Raw genomic sequence first — 26,507 nt, 5'->3', positions numbered from 1 at the left:
TTCCAACCCCTCCCACCCTTATTTTTTCTTTACCAAATAACTCTTGTTCATACCTTCTGCCTTGTTTCCCAGTCAGTTCTTGCTCCCTTGCCCAGGTCCCATTGGTGAATCGCCATACTCCTTCAGCTCTTCAGCCACTATATTCTCTTTTGCTTTTGTTCACATTCATTTGTACAAATGTATTGAATTAATGGCTATACATCACAGTTTACTCGAAGTTATGATTTACTGTTTCTTGTCATCAAATTCCTAACTGTCATAATCAAAATGCAATGGTGTTCAACGAAAACAAAAGTGTATTGAAAAGTTGCTAATTGCAGTTTTCAGCTTTGCCGCTTTGCCAATAAAATAGGTTTCCTCTCAAGGGTGGTCTTGAAAAATGATCTTTGTAAGCAATAGTTTTTTTTTGTTTTGTTTCCCAGCTCCTATAAGAAATGTGCTTGTTTCATGTTTAGAAGAACATAAGCACAAATAATCTCTTATTCTGTATACACCGTATACTCTAGCTTGAATTCTCTTTAAGAGAATCTTGTCTGAAAAAGAAGGTATTTCAAAATAGTCATTAGAATAATAATAATGGATTTGCTTTAATCTTCACAGTCTTTTTGTTTGCTGTGAACACTTGTAAAAAAGCTATTTGGTCTTCAAAACCATTCCAAGAAAAGGCCAGTATCATGCAAAATTTATTCAGATGTGTTAGTGCAGATGCTTGAAACTAATGTCTGCGAAGTTATCATAAAATCCCTTTGATCTCCCTACTACTGTTGTTAAAAATTTGGGTTCTCCACTGCAAGAGGAAAAATAATGCCCTCTGGTTTGTGATCTAAAAGAAGCAAGTGGTCTGTGAACTTGAAATGTGTAACAGGGAGTTACTGTACTTTCATGAATACTGAATAAATACATGTAAATAAATAAAAGCAATAGTGGTGTAGTGCTGTAGTGTTCAGTAGTTCAGGTTAAAGAAGGGAGATGTATGTATAGCAAATGTTATATGATACGATAGTTTGTATAACAAACATACTTCTCCATGATTCTTGGTGCATCTTGAGCCTTCTCTCTTCCCTAAGTAATCCTCTTTCTCTGACCTCAAGTCACATCTACATCTAGTCCTGAATGAGGTGATTTAAGAAGTCAGATCCTGCTATTTTTAAAAGTTATATTTGCCAAAATGTAGAAATGAACATTTATGATCAAATAACAACATTTGTCAAAGAAAAAGTAATTCAATAGAAAATTCTCTCTCATGAGAAAGATCTTTTTGAGGACCACATGGATCAATCTTCATTCAACTTTTCCTGGTACTTGGTGTGGAAAACTGGGCTCTGTTTTTGCATTTATAATGCTGAAATAATGTATTTTATGTTACACACACAGATCCTGAAGTTACCACACTGAACACATTCAAAGCAAATGATGTTTTTTGTCTTTTCCATTAGAACTCAGTGAAAATTGGAAGACCAGACCAAGTAACCTTTAGTTACTTGTTGCTCTTGTGGAGTGGATTTTGCTGTTTATCTATGGGAACAGCTTAAATGCTGTAGAGAATATACTGTGGAGTCAAGGAAGTCTGTGGGCAGCTGTTTGGAAAAGGGGAAGTGAAGTCCTTTTACTGCTTGATCTTCCTTTTCGTCTTCAAACAAATCTGGGAGTTGCATTGCATTTAACCTGCTCTCAAATCTCTTCAATAAAGAGGAAAGTATTCAAAAGAAAATTAACCCAGCCCCATAATAATGAAATTTAACCATCGCTTCACTTAACTTTGTGTATATCAAGACTGTATTTTTTAATAGCCTGATACTGAGCTTTTAATTTGCATTTTCTGAATTATTTCAGTATGGTCTAGAAAAAATTACACTAATTTTATTTTATACCTTCATATTTTTATCAAACCAAAGTGCATTTTATACCTCAAAATAATTGCCAAGAGACATTGTTATGTTCCAACAGGCAGGTGAGGAAAATCTCTGATTTTCACCAGAGATAATTCCAAAAATGTGAGCTTTAAAATAACCGAAACAACTGTGTCTCATCAGGGTTTGAATACTTCCAAGTATTGAAATTCCACAGCCACCTCATCTGATTTATTTTGTTGCCTTGTTAGAGTTATTTCTTAAAAATATATTGTATTTATCTCATTAGAATTATTCCTAAAAGGTAAAGTCACTTGTACATACAGATTATATTCTGGATGTAGTTATTGAATAAAATGATTTGTTCACATCAAGAAATGTCAGATTATAAAAAGATTGGCAGAGATCACATTCCAAATTTTAATAACGTTTATTCTTGATAAAATAATTTGAAAACTGTAAAATGCCCTTTGCTTTTCTGCTCCTGCAAAAATGCTTTTATCTATGAACATGAAGAAGAAGATCAGTCTTCACTGTGGTAATTTCTGTTGTTACAGAATTCTGCTCAAGTAATACATTTAATAATACACCTATTTCCAGTTCATTCAGACCATTAGATCTTTTTATTCTTTTTTTTTTTTTTTTTTCCCCTCTTTCCTCTTAAATCCACATATTGCTTCATATTTTTTTCTCACTTTAAACCCAAGCTTCTCTGATAGTTTCAAATCTCTCCATAGCAACACACTGCCTTCATTTTGATGTTTATCCTTTAGTCTCCTGTCTACACAAGCTTTGTTTTAATTTCAGAGGTTTGTTCACAGTCCAACACTCGCAAAACAGTTTCCCATTTAATCTTTATTTTTCTCCCACTCATTCATTCTTTTAAGTATTTCCGGAAGACTACTTACTGTTCAAAAAACCTTCAGTTATGTTCCAAGTATTATAGCAGTTAATGTTTCAGAATTTTATTTGTTGATGTTTATCTGAGCACCTGAATGAATTTGCATAAACTATAAGATGTTCCTTTTGTAATTATGTTGCACAAGTATTCTTGCTAAATAAATCAGCAAAGGAACATTTTCTGAATCAGTGAATTTACAGAAGGTGTGCACTAAGTTTCAGAATTTTTAATTCTTAGATATACCAGGATGCTCAAACACTATTGGAATACTTCATGATTCTAAATAGACTAAATAGACTGCCTGGGAAGAACTCTATTGGGAAGCCTTGCAAGAACAACTATGTCTGCAAATCCTAGAAATCATGATAATCGTAGAAAACATGATAGTCACTCCTGGTAGTGAAAGAATTAATGGAGATATTACACCTAGTGATCAGACCCAGTCAGCATGGGTTTGTGAAAGGCAGGTCCTGCCTGACTAACCTGATCTCCTTCTCTGTCAAGATGACCCTCTTAGAGGAAGCTTGAAAGGCTGTGATATTATTGGACATCATCAAGGAATTTGATGCTGTTTCCCATAGACTTCTCCTGGAGAAACTAGCTGCTCATGGCTCAAACAGATGTACTGTTGAGTAAAAAGACGTCTAGATGGCCAGTTCCAAAGGGTTGTTATAAATGGAATTAAATCCAGTTGGCAGCCAGTTACAAGTGGCATTTCTCAGGGCTCAGTATTGGGGCCAGTTTTGTTTAATATCTCTATCAATGACATTAATGCGTGGCTTGAGTGCACTCTCAGTAAGTTTGAAGATCACGCCAAGTTGTGTAGGAGTGTTGACCATCTTGAGAGTAGGAAGACTTTGCAGAGCAATCTGGATAGGCTGGATTGACAAGTCACATCCAGTCACATGACATTCAGCAAGGCTATATGCTAAGTGCTGCACTTGGGTCGTAACAACCTCATGCAGCATTATAGGCTGGGGAAAGAATGGCTGTAAAGTTGCCTTGCATAAAAATGCCTGGGGGTGCTGGTTTACAGCCAACTGAATATGAGCCAGCAGTGTACTCAGGTGTTCAAGAAGGTCAATGGCATCCTGGCCTGCATCAGAAATAGTGTGGCCAGCAGGACTAGGGAAGTGAATGTCTGCAGCTCTGGTGAGACTGAATCTTGAGCACCATGTCCGGTTTTGGGTCTCTCGCTACAGGAAGGATACTGAGTTGATGGAACACATTCAGGGAAGAGTAAAGAAGCTGTTAAAAGAAAACAAGACATATAAGGAGTGGCTGATGGAACTGTGGAAGCCTAGAGAAAAGGAGGCTCAGGGGAGCTTATTGGTCTCCACAACTACCTCAAGGGAGGTTGCCGTGGGGTGGGGGTTGGTCTCTTCTCCCAAGCAGCAAGCAATAGGACAAGAGGAAGTGGCCTCAAGTTGCACCAAGGGAGGAGTAGGTTGGGTATTAGGAAAGATTTATATTTTGCTTTCAGGTGTTTGGAAGTATTGGAATGGGTTGCCCAAGGAAGAGGTTCAGTCACCATCCCTGGAGATCTTTAAAAGATGGTTAGATGTAGAGCTCAGTGATATGGGTTAGTGGAGGACTTATTAGTGTTAGGTCAGAGGTTGGACTAGGTGATCCTGGAGGTCTCTTCCAACCTAGATGATTCTGTGATTCTACAAAGACAGAAGTGCAAATAGTACCAGTTCACTTCAAATCACTTGAGTGGGGTTAAGCTCTAATTAATGTTAACTTCCACTATAAGAATTTATCCTAGACTTTGTTTCTTAGTTCCACCTACTACCATCTACCTACTGCCAAAATGGGGGTGCTACTGTGAACTATGATTTCATATTGTGGAGATGGTTTAAAATCCAGTGCATACATTGTTGTACATAAGCATAGCTATCTTGGTGTTCCAGGCTACTCATTATGGTGACTCAGCTCCAAATTGAGAACTTCCAGAAACGAATGGAATGACTTTCCACACTGCCACTGTCATTTCTCACAGTTCAAAGTGGAACATGGGTTTAAGTAGTAGGGCTATCACTGAAATAAGTAAATGATGTTAATATACCCTTAATAATTGCCAAGTTCTCGGTATTTATTGTCAGTGTTTGATTCCAGATGGTATGTTGCATTAGACAGTGAGACCATTTTATTTTGAATTACTTATTAACATTTCTCAGGGGAAAATGCATGCACTGGAGAATCTTGTAAAGGGGTATGCAGGAAGAAGTTCAACTTTTTATATAAGTTGATTTATCCCATGTGCTACAGGATAACAACAGAAATAGGCCTGTATGCCAGAAGCCAGAATTCCACTTGCCTTCATGCAAATCACTTGCATCCTTGTCCCAGCTCAATCATAGCAGGAACCTGTGCTTTGCTCAAAGACATCTTGCTGCACTTATTTTTAATATTTTATTTTATTTTATTTTATTTTATTTTATTTTATTTTATTTTATTTTATTTTATTTTATTTTATTTTATTTTATTTTATTTTATTTTATTTTATTTTATTTTATTTTATTTTATTTTATTTTATTTTATTTTATTTTATTTTATTTTTTGTCTGTGGTTAGCATTCACTACAGCTGATAGATGCAGGTTGTCCATTTTCTGTTTTCTGTGGTGTTGACTGGAAAGAATACCTTTGTACAGTGAAACTTACATATAATGGGCAACCTGTCTGAAAGCATCAGTGATGCTCCAGTGTTTAAATGATTTCCCTGTCCTGTTGTCATTCTTATGAGCTATGAGTGACATTTATATGTTATATACCATTGCCTTAGACACCTTCAGTGTTTGTGCCTGTTTCCTGAGTAAGTAGACTGGAAATGTTAAGTCTTAGGGGCTTTTCTTAAGGAAGAGAGCAGAAACTCGTTCTGTGTTAAGGAAAAGTTAGTTAGTTACATGAGAGAATACTCACCAAATACAACAGGAATCTGCCTTGATGGGGTCTGCGAAGATGGTTTTATCTAGAGAAAAAATATCTATGGCAAACACACACTACACACCTTAATGCCTTATCTGACTTCTTTTCAAGTCCTGATGAAGGACTTTCCTTCTTTTACTGACAGTCTCATAGATGTTGTCCAACATAGCTAATGATACTAAAAACCTAGAAACTTTGTAGTCACCTGTTTGTAACCTAAGCACTCCTTCCTATGCCATGTAAAATAACATGCTATCAACATAAGAAGTATAATAACTAAACCTTCTTCAGAAGTAGGATATAAGTAGCTGTTAGCTCCCTTGCCTAAGTAAGGAAGCTAAAGTGAATTCTTTGTAAAAACACTTTAAAGACAGAAACAAACATTAAATCTTGAAAACAATTTTAAAAAAGCTTGGCATTTCCAAAACCATATCACATAACCATGATATGTATTTTTAGATATGTAATGCAAATTAATTTGTTGTACTTAACAGGTTTTTGAAATCTACTGCTCTTTTCCCTTCATTCTGCAATCAACATTTCCTTAACGATAAACTATAAAATATTTTCAATAGGAGCAAATAGTTCTTATGAAATATTTCTTTTGAAGTATTTGACAGTCAGATCATATACTTGATTTCATCTTTGGGGTTTTCTAGAGAACATTTTAGCTACCTCTATTTCAATCTGCTCTGGCTGTCACAGATTTTCTGAACTTTCAGCCTGAGACAGTGAATTGGCATTCTGAAGATTAGCCTGCCTACAAGCATTTCATGTACCTAATCTTGATTCAGAATTACTTATTTAGGCCTGCTGCATTAGCTAAAACTTGACAAGGAACTGTGGTGGAAGGTAGGCTTTTGACATGCTTTAGATTCTTATGGTAACGTACAGCAACAGTGAAAAACGTTTAAGAAAACAGCATGTGCAATACATTTAATTTCAAAATATAAGGAACAAAGTGGATTAACCTGTGCTACTTCTAACAATATCTTGCAGGTTTGCAACAGTTTTTTGATTTCTAAAGCTGATGTTGTTTTATCCACTGTCTGTTATGTAATGCTTCTGGAAAATTCTGTTACTACATGAAAATAAGCACCAACACATTGCTTTCAGCAAATGGCCACTTAGGTTTATAGGAATTCCCTGAAACAAAAAACCTAGGGTATTTTCATAAGATAATGCAGACCTTGAGAAAGCACATTGACTTAGTGCAAGCAATGAATGTACTTATGCATCGATAGGGGCTAGGTGTCTCTGGATAAGTACACTACAAAATGAAAAATCAGAGGTTCTTGAAATATCAAGGGATTTGAAGGCAGGAAATAGAATTGCCCAGAAAGACATACTACTGCACTTGAACAATTTCCAGAAGACTTTAGAAATAATATCAGCAGCAAAGATCAAAGCAACATGTACTGGGTATTAATATACTAGCATTTGCATATATTTTGTTGATGGCTGAACTTGATTCTTGAACTTGAACTTGATTGATGCAGCATTCAAGTTAGCATAAATGCATCAGACATGGTAATATCAGAGTGTGCTGGATACAGAGGGATTACATGCTGCATGCTGTTTGTTTTACCCTAAAGCATAAAGCAGCAAAGTGGTCTTCCATGCAAATATGCAAGATAAAACTTAAGATATTTTCCAAACAGGAAAAGATTCCAGAGACTTTGAGAAGGAGCTTCAGCAAAAATTTCTGACTGTTCAGCTTTCTGTACCTGACTGCCTTTGATGTCTGCAGCTGCTAACTATTGTGAAGGCTTCCCTCAACTGTGCAAGGATGGACAGGAGTCCATTTTGTCAAACAATTGTCAGTAGCATCACTTTACTTTTCTAACTACTGCTGGAGCAGTTTGTGATAAATGTGGTACAAAACAATGAATTGTCACTGTAGTTGTAAAATGGAAATAAACAGCTATTGTCTTTATCCAGCTTTTGCAAGTGAAACAAAAGAGGAAAATATTAAAAGAACATTTTTCACCTCAGGGAGCATAGATTTTTCCTCTTGTAGCATTAGAGGTGTGAAGGCATCACATCCAGCAGTAATTAATGTTAGGCAGCATTATAGGTGACAACTGAGTGAGGGGGGAGGAAAAAGCAAAATAGAGCAGGTACTTTAGCTACCTTGGGGTAGCTAATGACACATTTTAAAATAAATGATTTATTTGTTAATTTTGTTTAATTATTTTGTTTTGTTTTATTTTATTTTATTTTATTTTATTTTATTTTATTTTATTTTATTTTATTTTATTTTATTTTATTTTATTTTATTTTATTTTATTTGTATTTATTCTGAAAATACATATTTTTCTCAAGCTTAGGACAAAGCTGTGATAGAGGTCAAGAGACAGAGACGCAAATAAAATCCTGTACACACACTTCCAAAATCCTCCAAAATAATGATAGATCTGCTTGTGATCAGGGAAACACCAAAGTCTTTGCCAGTTTCAGACTCTTTCCTGATATGAGATAAGGTGATGTCCATAGGACCAAAATGCTTAAAGGAAAAAATTAGCTATGGAATAATTTTTCTCTATCAAAGCAAATGGAAATTCTGCTTACCAGAGAGAAAAATGAGTTGTGGAAGATATCATCAATCAGGCTCTGTTTATAGAATTTGATGAGGACCATTTTCATGGACATTTTCATGCCATTTTTTCTCTGGTCTCAGATTGGCATTACAAATATTTCCTAGTGTTTGCTACTAAAGGGAAATACATATATATATATATATATATATGTATATATATTTTCAGAATGTTGTCCTATCATTGCAATTTATGCTCACCATTTTCTTTTCTACTGCTAACCTAGACAAGGGCTTCATTACCTTTCTAAAACACCCATTCATATTGGGATGCCAATAGAGTACTTTCATGGAAATTTTCTCGGGATGAAGTGAGGTGTACTGCATAGGACAAAAGAAGCATACCTCCTTGCTTGTGTGCCACTTCATAAGCAGCCTGGAGGTCACAGTCTTCACAATCAATTAGTAATATCACCCTTGGGAAAGTCTGGAGAGAAAAGTCAGACAAGATAATCTGGGATGAGGGCTGCAGGCAGGACAGAAGTTTGTCTGATTTCTGATGCCATGTAACACAAGTTCACCACTATTTGTTAAGCTATTCCTGTTCAGAAATAACATGATTGAAAAATTCACTTGAAACGGAATAAAGAAAACAAGTAGTTAGTAATGTTCATTTTGCATTTACAATGGCTGGAGAGCAGGCAAGTGGCCAGCAGTGGCAGGGCAGCTGCTCAGTAGTATCTCTGAACTATTCTGTCAATATTATCCATTGAATAAAATTTTGTCCTTCCAAGGAGTGCCTCTGACATAAAAGAGTCAGGTCCCAAGTCCTGAGAGTAACAAGTGGAGCCAGTCTCTAAGCCTGAAATTACAGGTTTATCAATTTCATGGGAGGCAGCAAATATAAGACCATTCTCAGTGAAAACCTGAAAATGTTTCAGACTGTTAATGTCAAATCCTACAATGTAAATAATTTATGCAATGAAAAGAGGTAGGCAGAGCTGAGACTGTATGCTTGGTACCATTGTAACAAACCTGAAACTTCATTTACAGTCTGTCCTGACCACCTCTTGGGGCTGGCCCAGGGCAAACATGGTGGACATGCTCCTGCCAGGAACTAGGCCAGGAAAGAACCTTCCTCTCTGTTCAGGGGCCCATGTTCAAGAAGACGTTAGGACTGACAGATTTGTCAGCTAATGGAAGAATATGCAATTTCTGTGGTTTGCAAAAGAGAGATAGTGATAAACATTTCACAAATTAAGAAAATGTCTATCTAATCTATTTTTTAACAGAGCTATGCTCTCAAAAGACAGTTAAGTACAATATGAGCCCACAAAACAGTCAGAATTTGCTCAGTATTTTTGTATTACTGAGAAAGAGACTTTCACTACCTAAAATTCCTTTAGATACAGAAGACCGAAGCACACCTTGGCAACATTGCCTTTTTCCATCTCAGTACTAAGTAAAACACTTCATTACACTGCTTTTGAACTGCTAAACCTACTGAGTGTGGCAATCCTAATGTACATTATCTTGCATAAGAAACAATCCACTTTTCAACGTTTCATACTCATTGTATAAAAAGCACTAATTAACCACCTTAGTTATTGTCGTACACATTGTAGAAGAAATCTCAGGAAGTTTCATGCAAGAAAAAAATTAGGACAAACCTAGCTCAGTTTAAAAATAAACTCCAGGACAAAGTTGTCACATACAAAAATTGATTTTTTTTTTCCTTTTCATTATTCATTTATTTATTTATTTTTATTTGACATGTTATACCAAATACATACATAGTTTTTGGAAAGTCAAGTTACTTCATCATCTTGACAAACAAATTACTGAAAGACTCAATGATTGTCACAATACATACCAGACTACACCTATGTGAAACTTTGTTACTCAGCTGTGTCAGTCTTTCATTGTTTATCACTTGTGAAACTTCAAAATACCGAGTAATGGTAGAATGGCGTTGGCTTTTGTGTGTGTGTGTTTTGTTGTTGCTGTTGCTGTTTTTTGAACTATTTTATGAATAACCTCAAAATCTATTTTTGTATGAAATCAGAAACTGGATCAAATTGTGAGTCAGAAGTATTAATAGCATATGTAATTTAGTTCAGAATTTCAAGTATAAAAGTTCAAGTTACTAAGTTAAAGTTTGAATGAATTTGAATTCCCTGGGTGAATGCCTACCTATCTACCACTGCAAGCACTACATGCTTGTATCATCACCCAAACTGTAAAACAGCTGTGCTCAAGTAGCCCACAGTATAACTATGCTACAAGTCCTCAATCCTTCAGCCTTGTGCAAAGGTGGGAACAGCAGCTTTTGGATCTTTAGAGACTTAGACTCGTACATTCCTAGTTGAATTACAACTTCCCTACATATGTAAACAGAAGATCTACTAAAGCTGCCCTGATCTTAATGAATGAAAAGTCTGTGGCTTAGTATGAGGACTATCATTTTCTGCCATTGACCTCTCATTCCCATGATCTTTTCCTGAATGCTCTTCAAAAGCCATTCCTTCAACACTGCAGAGTGAGGCAAAGCAAAGGGTATAATTAATCATTGCTTCCCTGACTTTTTACTGTTGCTGTCAACATATTTTTATATGATGCTTCAGGTTCCTGACATAAAATATTCTCTAATCTGTTAGCATGAGTTTATATGGTAAAGTTCACCAAATCTGTATTTGTTTTAGTAATGAAACATCTATATGAACAGATTTTATTGCCTTCAAAGTAATTTTGGTAACAGAAAAATAAGTGTTTGGGGAAATATTATCTTTTTAGAAATAGCAAAATAATTGTTGTCACTAATTTAATTCCTTGCAACACTTTCAGAAAATAATAGAGTTTTTATGTTATTGTTTTTAATCAAATGAAAGTCCCATTTTAAAAAAATCTCAAATAAGGATAAGGTCCTATGGAAATTGTGAAGACACAACCCAATTTCCATTGCAAAGATACAAAATGGAATGAAAAATTATATTAATTATTTGCATTTTACACATAGTTAATGGGCTAAATGTGATGGCCATGGCAGTAATGAAGAGAGACTTCAGTCAGATTTATGCTGTCTCAGATCCTGCTGTAAAACACACAGCTAGCCTTTCTTTGTGAATTTGTATGTGTATGTGATTTCATTTTAAAAGTAAATTCTTTCATCCTTTACTTTGAACACCTCCTTGCTGTTGAAACTCTAATAAATGAAAGGTATTCTACACCTTACTTTAATTGTAGGTGCTGAAGAATGGGTCATGTCGTCCTTTTTATATACTTGAATGGATTGTGGCATTCCAGATCCATTTCAAGTTGTGCAACAGCACTTCACATACTGTAGCTGAAGTGCCTTAATTCAGGTGAGATAATTTTTCCATTTCATATTTCTCAATCTACTTTTCACTCAATCTTTTGGTTTATTATTAATTCTTAATAATTCTTAAGTTTTTCCCACTTTTTTTTTTTTTAATCTCCAGTATTTCAGATTGAGTAAAGCTCTGGGCTAGCCAGAGTGGGAGATCACAGGAAATACATGAGAAAAAAGGCATATTTTTTTCTATGGTATTCATTCAACTTTAGCTTGTGTTCATTTTGTTTATTTGGCTTTTTATTTTTTTTCTTTTTTCTTCATTTTTACAGTTGCATTTTTTCAGAGGAAAAAAAAAAAAAAAGGAGTCCAGAACAGTTGTTATCCACCTAAGTTACATGGCCAAAAGTAAGATATAGACACTTAGAAGCACTTATTTTAAATAACATTCTGTTATGGTTTAACCCAGCAGGCAGCTAAACACCACACAGCCATTTGCTCACCCTCCCCCCTCCCTCTCTGGGGGATGGGGGAGAGAAACGGGAAAGTGAAGCCTGTGAGTTGAGATAAAGACAGTTTATTAAGACAGAGAAATAATAACAACAACAAAAATAATAATGATGATGATGATGATAGTACTACTACTAATAATGTGTATGAAACAAGTGATGCACAATGCAACTGCAACTGCTCACCACCTGCTGACTGATGCCCAGCCTATCTCCGAGCAGCCGGCCCTCCCAACCCAGCTAGCCACCCCTATACATTGTTTAGCATGACATCAGATGGTGTGGAATACCCCTTTGGCCAGTTTGGGTCAGCTGTCCTGGGTCTGTCCCCTCCCAGTTCTTGCTGCACCCCCAGTCTGCCCACTGGCAGGACAAAGCAAGAAGATGAAATGTCCTTGGCTTGGTGTAAGCATTGCTCTGCAACAAGTAAAACATCAGCATATTATCAGCACTCTTCTCATCCTAATCCAAAACATAGCACCCTACCAGCTACTAGGAGGAAAATTAACTCTGTCTTAACTGAAACCAGGACACATTCATTTTCAGTAATTTTTAGCTGTCAAAGTCCCATTATTTTAGAACAGTTAAATAGTATGGGAAGAAGAAACACATTTTTTCCTGAATCTCTAAACTCATTTCAGTTTATGTAGTTCCAAGAAATATTTAAAAATGAGTACTCAACAGATATATATATATCTGTTTCATGTTACTACAGAATAAAATTAACAGCAGGGATCTTGAAGGGAATTTCTCCTGGGGTTTCTATGAAACAATGTCTAGTTCTTTTTGTCAATCGGTCTTTGTTTGAAACTATTTGTCAACTATTTAATAATATTATATATATGTGTATATATATATATATATTTATTTTTCTTGGCTTTAAGATGTCCAAGATTCATTCATTCAGTTGTATACTGCAATTCAGAGTGTCTTGGAAAACAGTCCTCACTCCAGGTAACTTTATGATGAGGAATGGTTTCATAGCAAAGTATCTTCTGTTCGTTTTCATACCCATTGGCATCCTTATTTTACAGTGATCAGACTGTGACCCACAGGCCATTTTTAGAAATCTACAGAAGTAACTGCAGCTTTGCCAATACACCATCTACTCAGGTAACTGTCCAGCTTTGGTCCAAACATTGTCTATTCTGTTGCTTAGTGCTGCCTCATGGTGCAAAGAGGTAGGTAGTATGGATCCTCAGGATACAAGGGGGCCTTTGTTAAAGGACCCCCTTCTGTTGCTGTTGTTATTGTTTTGTTTTTCCTAACCTTAAGCATGTGACTATATCTGAATCCTCATTCGTGTTTGTTACGGTGGCACTTCTTCCTACATTCAACACCATTCACATGTCCTACAGATGTCAGGAATAATAACATTCTTAATCAGAAATAAACTATGGTTTGGCCTATAAATGTAATACATCTGTAGCATGAAGGTTGTGTAGCACATGAAGTCTGTTCCTCTTTTTCTACAGCAGAAAAGTCTGCTCCCTGGGAAGTCTACATAAGGTATATTGAGATGTTTCTCTGTATCGGGTTTATGTGGCAAGGTTTTGGCAGTTCTGGGTGTGGCATGCGTGAGCACAGCCCAGCAGCCGCCCCATGTCAGAGCAGAGCCAGCTCCAGCTGCTCCAAAGGGACCTGCCGTGAGCCAGAGCCGAGCCATAATTGATGCTGGGTGGGCCGCTGGGAGAACGGAGTTAAGAAAGGGAAACAAGTGCTGGGCAACAGCAGCTGGGAGAGACTACTTCCCTAGGCAGCCTGATCCAATGCTGCACAACGATTTCAGTAAATATTTTTTTCTTATTATTCTATCTAAACATATCCTGGTGCAACTTGAAGCCATTTCCCCTCATCACTTGGTACTTGGGAAAAGAGCCTGATCCCCATCTAGCTGTAGTCTCCTTTAAGGTAACTGTAGACTGTGATAAGGTCTCCCTGAACTTCCATTCCTTCAGCCTAAACAACCCCATTTCCCTCAGCCACTCCTCATAGGACTTGCTTTCTAGATCCCTCACCATCTTTGTTGGCCTTCTGTGAACATGCTCCAGCACCTCAATATTCTTCTTGTAGTGAGGGGAGCAAAACTGAACGCAGTATTTGAGGTGCAGCCTACACAGAGCTGCGTACAGGGGGACAATTGCTTCCCTAGTCCTGCTGGCCATGCTATTTCTGACACAAGCCATGATGCTGCTGGCCTTCTTGGCCATCCAAGCACACAGCTAGCTCATATACAGCCAGCTATTGACCAATGCCCCCAGGTCCCCTTCCGTCTGGCAGCTTTCCAGCCACTCTGTCCCCAGCCTGTACTGCATGGGATTGTTGTGCTCCCAGGACCTGGCACTCAGCCTTATTAAAACTCATACAGTTGGCCTCGGCACATTGGTCCAGCCTATCCAGATCCCTCTTCTTACCCTCGAGCAGATCAACAGTCACGCCTAACTTGGTGTCATCTGCAAACTTACTGAGGGTGCGCTCGATCCCCTCATTCAGATCATTGACAAAGATATTGAAGTGAACTGTCTCCCTTACTGAACCCTGGGGGACACCACTTGTGACTGGCCTCCAACTGGATGTAAATCCATTCAGAACGACTCTTTGTGCCCAGCCACCCATCTAGTTTTTAACCCAACAAAGTGTACACTTATCCAGGCTTTTAGCAGCCAGTTTCTTGAGGAGAATGCTGTGGGAAACCATATCAAACGCCTTACTGAAGTCTAGGTAGACCACATGAACATCCTTGTTACCTTGTTGTAGAAGGAGATTAGGTTCGCACTGAAAGGACCTGCCTTTCATAAATTCATGCTGATAGCCTGTTTACCTGATTGTCCTTTAAGTACTACATGATAACACTGACGAAAATCTGCTCCATTAGCTTTCCTGGCTCTGAGGTTAGATTGACAGGCTTGTAGAAGCCTATGTTGAGTTTGTTTTGCCCATGATAATAATTGCTGAGTGATCTCCCTATCCTTATCTCAATGCTTGAGCCTTTTTCCATCTTATTTTCTCCCCCTTTTCCTTTGAGGAGGGTGACTGAGAGGTCAGATATGATGGCGTTTAGCTACCCAGCAGGGTAAACAGCATATTGTCAGTAACTCTTTGTTTCCAAATAACTGTCAGGACCATCTTGCCTGTTGTGGACTTCCAGTCCAGAGTGTTTCCAGAAATTATAACACGTCACCTATGTATCATCTTGGCTTGCTAATACTGACTGCTGACAAGAGGTGAGGCAACTCACTTCTTCAGTATAATGAATCCCATGTAAATTTTAAAGACCAAATTTCCAAATGTATTCAGAATACCATTTTGTAGTACAGAGAGCTAAAATGCATATAATACTGCAAAGTTATGCATCATTCAAGGTAAACAATAGCCAACCGCATGAAGTTCAATAAGAGCAAGTGCCGGGTCCTGCACCTGGGACAGGGAAACCCTGGCTGCACGTACAGACTGGGCGATGAGACGCTGGAGAGCAGCCTAGAAGAGAGGGATCTGGGGGTCGTGGTAGACAGCAAGCTGAATATGAGCCAGCAGTGTGCCCTGGCAGCCAGGAGGGCCAACCGTGTCCTGGGGTGCATCAAGCACGGCATCGCTAGTAGGTCAAGGGAGGTGATTGTCCCGCTCTACTCTGCGCTGGTGCGGCCCCACCTCGAGTACTGTGTGCAGTTCTGGGCACCACAGTATAAAAAGGACATGAAACTGTTGGAGAGTGTCCAGAGGAGGGCTACGAAGATGGTGAAAGGCCTGGAGGGGAAGACGTACGAGGAACGGCTGAGGGCACTGGGCCTGTTCAGCCTGGAGAAGAGGAGGCTGAGGGGAGACCTCATCGCAGTCTACAACTTCCTCGTAAGGGGGTGTTGAGAGGCAGGAGACCTTTTCTCCATTAATACCAGCGACAGGACCCGCGGGAACGGGGTTAAGCTGAGGCAGGGGAAATTTAGGCTTGACATCAGGAGGGGGTTCTTCACAGAGAGGGTGGTTGCACACTGGAACAGGCTCCCCAGGGAAGTGGTCACTGCACCGAGCCTGTCTGAATTTAAGAAGAGATTGGACTGTGCACTTAGTCACATGGTCTGAACTTTTGGGTAGACCTGTGCGGTGTCAAGAGTTGGACTTGATGATCCTTAAGGGTCCCTTCCAACTCAGGATATTCTATGATTCTATGATTATCTATACATTACCTACCAAATACTTTCATTATATATGCCAGAAGCGGAATAGTCACACTGAACCATAACGGGTATGTTTTTGGTTGCTTGTATGGGCCATAAGCAGGACATAAGGAGCTTGAACATCTGAAGCAACAAACACCTAGAGACCTGGTTGGCTCTAAACTGAATGGTATGCTCTAAACTCTGTGTTTCTGAAAATCAGACTCTAATCTTTTCCCTGTAGCCTAGACATGAATTTAAAAGGACAGAACTGAAATGTAGTTGTTTTATAGAATTAATGTTTGGGTCTATATCTGTTTTAGATCATACACTTTTTGGATTTAGTCACTTGCTAAATGAGGGATCATTTGAAAGTGCAAAAGTTTTGTTGTAACTAATGTAACTGCCAAGATTGATTCACTGGCAGTGTGAAGATGTTACCACCAGTCCTCACTTAGACTCAGACTGATGAAGTTTCATGTATATGAATATAAGTATGTCATGCATACTTTCCAAACAAGCTATTTTCTCATGTTTTCATCATTGAATATAATTTGTTACTTGGTTTTCTTCGCACAGAGGAAAAGAATGTGAAATTACTTATGTCACATAACAGAAATTGTGTCTGTAACGTTTATTGGAATGGCACTACAAGTTTACATATAGATTCATGGCTACCTTAAATGTGATAGTAAAAAAGGATGAAAAACTGAATAGTCCAGCTGATTTATTTTGCAAGGAGGAAGTTGTTTGTTTGTTTGTTTTCCCCTGAGTGTGAATGTAAAATGTTTTCCTCAAGCAAGTCTGTCAGTTGCAGTAAATTGCTGGCAAAAGATAAAAAGATGCTACAAGTAGGCAGAGAGGTGGAGAGAGGAGTAAGACAAGGACTCAGACAATACTCATGAAAACAGTAGAATCGAAGAGAAATATGCTTAACAGTATTTACTAGCTCTGCTATCATAGCTGTGGACAGTGGCCAGGTTTGAAATCTCTGCTGTTCATCCAATGGGAAAAAAATGAATTTCATTGGGAGGATAATTTTTGATTGAATTGAGGGGACATAATGCCTGAGTAATGATGGATGCACAGAATATGTTATAGAAGTCAAATTCAATTACAATTATCAACTCTCAGGGACAAACAACTTCATTTGCTTATGCTGACGTGTTAATTATTCTTTTCATGATAAGTGTTTTGGCTAGAATATGTTTGAATAGATCATTTTGATTTTTAATGACTGTTGATTTTAGTGTGTTGCTTTGATACTTAGATTTTAGAGTAAGCAGAAGTCATACAAAAGAATGTTGACTTTATCCATCAACTTTTTAAACTACATTCTATTCCAGGTAAAGAAGGACAGCTAAGTGGTGAGAAGACTGCTCCACTACTCCATACTCTCCTGTAGAAGCATAACAGATTCAGGCAGGATTTCTGATAAATCTCTGCTTATTTTCAGCCTTGTTACCTGAGGCAGGAGAGAGGTTTGAAACTCCATGCCTCAAGTGCCTGTACAGACTTGCTGCCTATCTGGTTTAATTCCCCCAGTTTCTTCCCTTACCAGAGCTCATATACAACAAAATTCTTGGTCATACTGTTCCTACTCATTGGCATCTGGAGGCCTTACACACTGAATAAAAAGAAGAAGGCCACTAGAGAAGGACAGAAAGAGTATCTGATTGCACAGGTAATTCTCCTTTTTCATTTTTAGTGAAAGATTAGTAAGAAGAAGTAGCAAAGGCAGGATAGTGAGCTGAAACAAAGTCAGTGGCTTTGTGTTGCCCCTATTTATCCATTTATTGTCCTGTTCAGACTAGTTATCTGAGTAAACTTTCAAAAGACTGAATCTTTCAGGAATCACACAGAATCACGGAATAGTTGAGGTTGGAAGGGACCTCCAGAGATCATCTAGTCCAACCCCTTTGCTCAAGCAGGGCCACCTAGAGCATGTTACACAGGATTTCATCCAGGTGATATTTGAATACCACCAAAGGAGACTTCACAGCTCTCTGGGCAGCCTGTCCCAGTGCTCTGTCACCTGAACCATAAAGAAGTTCTTCCTCATATGGCGATGAAACCTCCTGTGGTTCAGTGTATACCCATTAGCCCTTGTCCTGTCACTGACCACCACTGATAAGAGTTTGGCCCCATCCTCTTTACATTGTCCCTACTTGTAGTAGTAGAGGTTGATAAGATCTCTCAATCTCCTCTTCCCTAGGCTAGCTCACTTAGTCTTTCCTCACCGGACAGATGCTTCAGTTCCTTAATCATCTTTGTGGCTCTACACTGGACCCTGTCTGGAAGTTCTACGTCCCTCTTCTACTGGGGAGCCAAGAACTGCATACTGTATTCCAGGTGTGGCCTCCACAGAGCTGAGTAGAGGGGGAGGGTCACCTCTCGTGACCCACTGTCCACATTCCTTCTGATGCATGCTATGATCCCATTGGCCTTCTTGACCACAAGGGCACACTGCTGGCTAATTTAATTAATTTGTTGGTTTAATTTTCTGGTTAATTTGTTGCCCATTATGACCGCCAGGCCCCTCTCTGCAGAGATGCTCTCCAGCAGGTCAGCTCCCAAACTGTACTGGTGCCTGGGGTTGTTCCTCAGTGGAGCCCTTGTTGAACCTCATAAGGTTCACAGAATCACAGAATTTCTAGGTTGGAAGAGACCTCAAGATCATCGAGTCCAACCTCTAACCTAACACTAACAGTCCCCACTAAACCATATCCCTAAGCTCTACATCTAAACGTCTTTTGAAGACTTCCAGGGATGGTGACTCCACCACCTCCCTGGGCAGCCTGTTCCAGTGCCTAACAACCCTTTCAGTAAAGAAGCTCTTCCTAACATCTAACCTAAAACTCCCCTGGCGCAACTTTAGCCCATTCCCCCATGTCCTGTCACCAGGCACGTGGGAGAACAGGCCAAGCCCCACCTCACTACAGCCTCCTTTAAGGTATCTGTAGAGAGCGATAAGGTCGCCCCTGAGCCTCCTCTTCTCCAGGCTGAACAAGCCCAGCTCCTTCAGCCGCTCCTCGTAGGACTTGTTCTCCAGGCCCCTCACCAGCTTCGTCGCCCTTCTTTGGACCCGCTCAAGCACCTCGATGTCCTTCTTGTAGCGAGGGGCCCAAAACTGAACACAGTACTCGAGGTGCAGCCTCACCAGAGCCGAGTACAGGGGGACGATCACCTCCCTAGCCCTGCTGGTCACAGTGTTTCTGATACAAGCCAGGATGCCGTTGGCCTTCTTGGCCACCAGAGCACACTGCTGGCTCAGATTCAGCCGACTGTCCACCATCACTCCCAGGTCCTTCTCTGCCTGGCAGCTCTCCAACCACTCATCTCCCAGCCTGTAGCTCTGCTTGGGGTTATTGTGCCCCAGGTGCAGGACCTGGCACTTGGCCTTGTTAAACTTCATGCAGTTGACCACAGCCCATCGGTGCAGCCTATCCAGATCCTCCTGCAGAGCCTTCCTACCCTCGAGCAGATCGACACACGCACCTAACTTGGTGTCATCTGCAAACTTACTGAGGGTGCACTCAATGCCCTCGTCCAGATCATTGATGAAGATGTTAAAGAGGACCGGCCCCAGCACCGAGCCCTGGGGGATGCCACTAGTGACTGGCCTCCAACTGGACTTGAATCCATTTACCACAACTCTTTGGGCCCGGCTATCCAGCCAGTTTCTAACCCAATGAAGCGTGCGCCAGTCCAAGCCAAGAGCAGCCAGTTTGTTGAGGAGAATGCTGTGGGAGACGGTGTCAAAAGCCTTGCTGAAGTCAAGGTAGACCACATCCACAGCCTTTCCCTCGTCCAACCAGCACGTCACTTTGTCATAGAAAGAGATCAGGTTCGTCAAGCAGGATCTGCCTTCCATAAACCTATGCTGACTGGGCCTGATCGCCTGCTTGCCCTTCAAGTGCCACATGATGACTCCCAAGAGGATCTGCTCCATGAGCTTCCCTGGTACTGAGGTCAAACTGACAGGCCTGTAGTTCCCTGGGTCAGCCCTCCGGCCCTTCTTGTAGATGGGCGTCAGATTTGCTAGCCGCCAGTCAGCTGGGACCTCCCCCGATAGCCAGGACCTCCCCCGATAGCCAGGAAAAAAGGTTCCTCTTGGCCCCACCTTCCAGCCTGTCCAGGTCCCTCTGAATGGCTGCACAGGCCTTTGGTGTGTCAGCCACTCCACCAAGCTTTGTATTGTCTGCAAACTTGCTGAGGGTGCACTCTGTCCCTTCATCCAGGTCACTGATGAATAAATTCAACAAGACTGGGCCCAGTACTGCCCCCTGGGAACATCACTAGCCATGGGCCTCCAACTAGACTAGGCACCATTGAGCACAACCCTCTGAGATCTGCCTTCCAGCCAGTTCTCAATCCACTCTAATACCCAGTCATGGATCCCACACTTCCAGAGCTTTCCCAGGAAGATGTTATTGGAGACAGAGTTGAATGGTTTGCTGAAGTCAAGGTAGACAACATCCACTGTGGTTTCTGCATCCATTCCTCCAGTCATACCATTATAAGAAGGCTATCAGGTTAGATAAACATAATTTACCCTTGATGAATCTGTGTTGACTGCTCCTGATCACATTCTTATCCACCACATGCTTAGAGATGGCCTCAAGGATGAGCTGCTGCATCAGCTTTCCAGTGATAGAGGTGAGGTTGACTGGCCTCTAGTTTCCTGGGTCTTCCTTCTTGCCCTTCTTGAAGACTGGAGTAATGATGGCTTTCTTCCAGTCCTTAGTCCTTCTGGCGGAGAACTTAATCCTTTCTTATTTCCTTGCTGAAAAAGTAATAGCAGAATAAGAGAAGGATAAGAAGACAGCAAATTAGCAAAATTAGCAGAATAAGAGAAGAATAAGAAGATAGCAAATTACCAAAATCTTAAATTTCTGTTTCATGGGCAATTCTGACATTTCATCTGACAACAAACTTAACTTCTACATTTTTCTCTCCATCATGGAAAAAACCCTAAATATTTATAACATAATGGCTACTCATTGAACTGCAAAGTTTTTTTTTGGGGGGGGTCAACAAAAAAATATTTAATGTCCTCAACTTCCATAGGATTAGCATCCAATTTTTCTCTGTGTTAGTGTCCAAAAGAGGAGGGGGAAATCTTTCTATTTCTAGATCAATTTCATTGCTTCAAGATTTTTTCATGAACTGCAAATTTAATAAGAACTTGGGGGACCAATACAGAAGGAACTCCCGGGACAAGTAAAAGATGGCATCAATCTGTAATCTTCTGACAAAAAATGAGATAGCTCATTCTGGAATCCAGGAACTACTTCTTGTGCCCAACTCCAACTTTTTCATTAAAAAAAAAAAAAGAAAAAAGAAATATCAAACAGAAATGTTTGTGAGATTAGGTATTCTGCTCATCTTCTGTGACTCAAATTCTTAAAATCTTATAGTGGGTACTAAAGGCACTATAAAATATAAAATGAATGGATAAGACTGAGAAAAAAAAAAGAAATTTCAAAACTATTCTAGAGTATTTCTTTAATCTTCAGATTAACTTACATGCTCACTTGGGCTACAGTTAAACAGAGTATTGCCCTTTTCCCTTCAGTATGGTATATGGATTTTAATAAAGCATGCTAGTCACTTGGAATATGGAAGCAGTTACAAAGGATTTAGCAAGGAACAGGCCGGTTATCTATCACTATCTGAGGTATCAGACCTTGCATTGGAGCTAGAGACTCAAAATAGTTGTTGTGGTTTAACCCGGCCAGCAGTTAAACACCACACAGCCATTCGGTCATCCTCCCCCCTCCCTCTCTGGGGGATGGGAGAGAGAAATGGGAAAGTGACGCCTGTGAGTTGAGATAAAGACAGTTTATTAAGACAGAAATAATAATAACAACAACAACAATAATAACAATACTGATCACAATAATAATAATAATAGTACTCCTAATAATAATGGATACAAAACAAGTGATGTACTATGCAATTACTCACCACCCACTGACTGATGCCCAGCCTATCTCCGAGCAGCCAGCCCTCCCAACCCGGCTAGCCACCCCTATACATTGTTTAGCATGACATCAGATGGTGTGGAATACCCCTTTGGCCAGTTTGGGTCAGCTGTCCTGGGTCTGTCCCCTCCCAGTTCTTGCTGCACCCCCAGTCTGCCCACTGGCAGGACAGAGCAAGAAACTGAAAGTTCCTTAATGTAAGCATTGCTCTGCAACAATTAAAACATCAGCATATTATCTGCACTCTTCTCATCCTAATCTAAAACATAGCATCCTACCAGCTACTAGGAGGAAAATTAACTCTGTCTTAACTGAAACCAGGACACTTATTTATTTATGTGATAACCATAAAATATGTCTTCTTTGTATTGTACTGCAGCAAACATCTTAAACTGTGTTCAAAGAAACACAATATATGTAAACAACATAATGGGGAAAATTAAAAAAGTTAAATAAAAATGTCCAGAAGACTACTGCAAAACACTGAAGCAAAAGAATGTCACTCCTTCCAGATAACCTTTATTTGTTCAGAGACTGTTGACTTCTGGATGTGTAACACACATCTTAATTTCTAGTTTAGTCTCTGGGGCGAAAAGATATGCATTATGTTGTCCAGAGCTATTCAACAAGTCATGGATAGCACTTTGACATTTGTCACCCCATATCTTCCCTCTATTCATAATATACAATGGATCAACATTTCTCCCTAATATTAATGTTTCATTCTAGCATTAGTTTAAAAAAAGAAACAAGGAAGTATCTCAGATTTCTAAACTACATTTTTTTTTTTTTGGTTAATGACTGTATTTCTACACTAAGACAATATATTCATAATTTGCACTTTGAATATTAAACCAATATTAAACCAAATCAAAACAGCTGGTTTAACCACAAATCTTCCACACCTGTGCACAAGTCCTGTGCTACACAACTCTTTAGCATCCCAGTTACCAGTTCTGGCAAACTTCTTTCTTTGCCACTGCACCTCTCTACATATAGATATAAATCAAGCAAGATATATATAGAAATGTATCTGCACACAGGGAGAGGTCTGTCTTTCCTCAATTGACTGTAAATTGTTTCTCACCTAGCATTTAGATAATTGCATGGTACATGTATTTGTTTGGCTAAATCTGCCTTTTTTTCTGGAATTAAAGTAGCAGTGTGCATTCTCTGCACTAGAGAGAATACACTTGCTTTCACTGTTCTCCAACTTTTTGTTCATGGAAATGTAATAAAAATATTGAGTTTCATTTTACATTTTCCCTAATGTGTGTTAAACTTTTTACCTTTTTCAAAGTGTCAGCAATTTTGTAAAGGTAACACATGGCTCGTCCTCTTCACTGGATTTCAGATGAATGATTCCATGTATTGCTGTCATTTCCCATTTGTGTGGGAAAACACATCCTCTGATTATTCTGATTATCAGAGTGGTTACAAATTCAATCATCCTTTGCCTTCACTTTCCTCTGTAATAGCTGTAATTCTTAAGATGTGAACATCGTGACCTGTTTTCCAGGTCTTCAATTTTATTATCAAAATAGTGTAATCTTTTCTGAATCACTTGAAAATCTCACTTTGCAGAAATGCTAAAGTCTTTCACAAAGCAGACTCTTCTTGTCTACTTTTTATGACTTCCTGCAGTTAGTTTTTGCTGGTTTCAAGAGTAAAATATTATTAATGTATTGTGACTCAGGCCAGATGTGTGTACTTCAGGGAGAAATTTCAAAACTGTCAGATTCTAAAGGAAGAAGATACAATCATTTTCATCTTGACTTACCTTCTGTAAAGTGTGCACCCAAGATTAAGTCTTGCAGTAAGATTTTTTTTTTTCCTAATAGCAATCCAGCAAGAACTATCCTTCAATTAAAAATACAAGTGCAAGAAAAGGTATGGTGTTCTATTGGTAAATACCTTCTGTCAAACTGAATGGGATTATGGCAACCCAGCTGCAGCACCTTGTGCTTAGACTTGTTGAACCTCATTAGGTTCACCTGGGCCCACTTCTCAAGCTTGTTCAGGTCCCTCTGGATGCTGTCCCTTCCTTGTTGCACTGACTGCACCATTCAGCTCGGTGTCATCTTCAAATTTGTTGAATGGACACTCAATCTCACTCTCTGTTTCATTGATAAATATGTTATACAGCTCTGGTCCTAAGATAGACCTCTGAGGGATACCACTTGTCTTGGGCCTCCACCTGGACAGAGAGCCGTTGACCAAGACTCTCTGGGTGCATTCTTCAAGCCAATTCCTTATCCACTGAATGGTCTACTCTTCAAATCCATATCACTCCAGTTTGGAGATCAAGTTGTCATGTGGTACCATGTCAAAGGCTCTACAGAAGCCCAGGTAGTCGTCAGCCAGTCTTCCCTTGTCAACTGATGCATTCACTCCATCATAGAAGGCCACCAGATAGGTCAGGCATAATTTGCCCTTGTTGAAACCATGCTGGCTGTCTCAGATCACCTCCTTGTCCTGCATATGCCTTTACATTGCATCCAGGACAATCTGTTCCACGACCTTCCTAGCCATAGAGGTGAGGCTCACCAGCCTGTAGTTCCCCAGGTCTTCCTTTCTACCCTTTTTAAAAGATTTTTCATTTTTTCCAGTCACCAGAGGCTTGGCAACTCCATCAGCCAGTTCCCTCAGGACCCTGGGATGCGTGTCATCGGATGCTGCAGACTTGTACCTGTTCAGTCTCATGAGGTGGTCAAGAATTTCATTTACAGTGGGAGGAACTTTGCTCCTCCAGTCCCTGCCTAGAGGTTGAGAGACTCAAGAGACATGGGCAGCCTGACTGGCAGTGAACACTGAGGCCAAGAACTTGCTGAGTACCTCAGACTTCTCCATGTCTCTTTTTATCAGTTCTCCCTTGTTGTTTATCCCTTCCCAGGCCACATGTCCCTGCTTCCACTGCCTGTGCATTTCTGTCTTGGGCCTCAGTTTGACCAGCAGGTCCTTGCTCAGCCATCCAAGATTTCTGCCCATCCTGCTTGCTTTCTTACATATGGGAATGGAGAATTCTTGTGCTCTAAGAAAAGTATCCCTTAAAGAGTTGCCAGCTCTATTCAGCTCCTCTGTCCCCAAGGACAGTGTTCCAGGCGATCTCATCCACTAGGCCTTTAAATAGCTCAAAGTTTGCTCTTCCGAAGTTCAGGGTCCTGACTGCTCTTCATCAGGTCCATACTCCTTGAGATCACAAACTCAACGAGGGTATGGTCACTACAGCCCAGACTGCCTCCAATCTTAACCTCTTTCATGAGTTCATCTGCATTGGTGAGCACCAAGTCCAGTGATACTTCTCCTCTATCTGATTTGTCATAGCACGTGGACAGGGAAGTTATCCCCAACACACTCTAGGAGTTTCCTGGATTGCTCACAGCCTGGTGCGTAGCTTTTCCAGCAGACATCCAGGTGGCTGAAGTCCCCATCAGGATGAGAGTGTGCGAGCATGACGTTTCGTGTAGTTGAAGCCAGAAGGCCTCATCAACAGGCTTCCCTTGATCAGGTGTCCTGTAGTAGACCCCAACCACAAGGTGTCTGGTCTAGGCCTTAGCTTTTACCCACAAGCTCTCAACCTGTCCATGGCTGTTTCTCAGAGACAACTCTTCTCAGTCAATCCATTCCTAACATAGAGGGCAACAGCCCTGCCTCTCCTTCCCTGCCTGTCTCTTCTGAAGAGCTTTTAACCCTCTATTCCAGTGTTCCAGTTATGTTACCCACCATGCACCAGCCATGCGGCCAATTGTTCACATGGTCTGGTCATTTCCTTCTTCTTGGCTCCCAGTCAACTGGGAGGATGAAGGGCATGGAAGAGCACTTCAAAGGTAAGGGAGAGACTGTTCCTCTGATTCCTGGCAGAGATGAACGTCCAGTCTCACTTGCCTTGTGAGTTGGTCGAGTTTGTTGGTTCAGTTTCTGAGGCTTTCTTATCTTCCCCTTGCCACGATTTCGGGTAGGCCCATTCCTAGGCCAGTCTCGGCACATAATGACATTTGTAAATTTCCCACACAGATTCCTGGACGCTTGAAAAGTTCATTCAGCTGGGCACACTTACAACCATGACAGCCACTTCTGCATCAAGACCCAGGGGGACTTCCAGATTCTGGAGTTCCCTGGAACTGAGGAGACTTGGGAGGTCTGTCTGGGTGTAGGCATCTGCATGGGGAGGTTGTGGCCCCTTTGAATTTCAACCTCAGCCCAGCAGGCACAGCAGGTGGACACCATTTCTGTTTCAGTAGAAGACACCTTCCTCTGTTGCTCCAAGAATAGAAGAAACCCACCCACCTTGTAGCTTCCCATGCTACCTGTCTTTCCAACTGCAGTGCCACGTC

General features: G+C 40.1%; 1 long non-coding RNA gene across 3 annotated transcripts in view; it reads left to right on the top strand.

Moving 5' to 3' along the window:
• LOC137848292 (uncharacterized) overlaps window positions 1–26,507 on the top strand; it is a 48,910-nt gene that overhangs the window by 7,101 nt on the left and 15,302 nt on the right. For all 3 annotated transcript variants that reach the window (XR_011091254.1, XR_011091255.1, XR_011091253.1), the window contains 3 exons: window positions 11,460–11,578; window positions 13,070–13,148; window positions 17,533–17,870. This is a non-coding gene — a long non-coding RNA (uncharacterized lncRNA). The remainder of the gene's footprint in view (window positions 1–11,459; window positions 11,579–13,069; window positions 13,149–17,532; window positions 17,871–26,507) is intronic.

The sequence above is a fragment of the Anas acuta genome, chromosome Z (assembly GCF_963932015.1).
Source record: "Anas acuta chromosome Z, bAnaAcu1.1, whole genome shotgun sequence".
NCBI lineage: Eukaryota > Metazoa > Chordata > Aves > Anseriformes > Anatidae > Anas > Anas acuta.
This window is presented reverse-complemented; position numbering and strand designations above follow the sequence as displayed.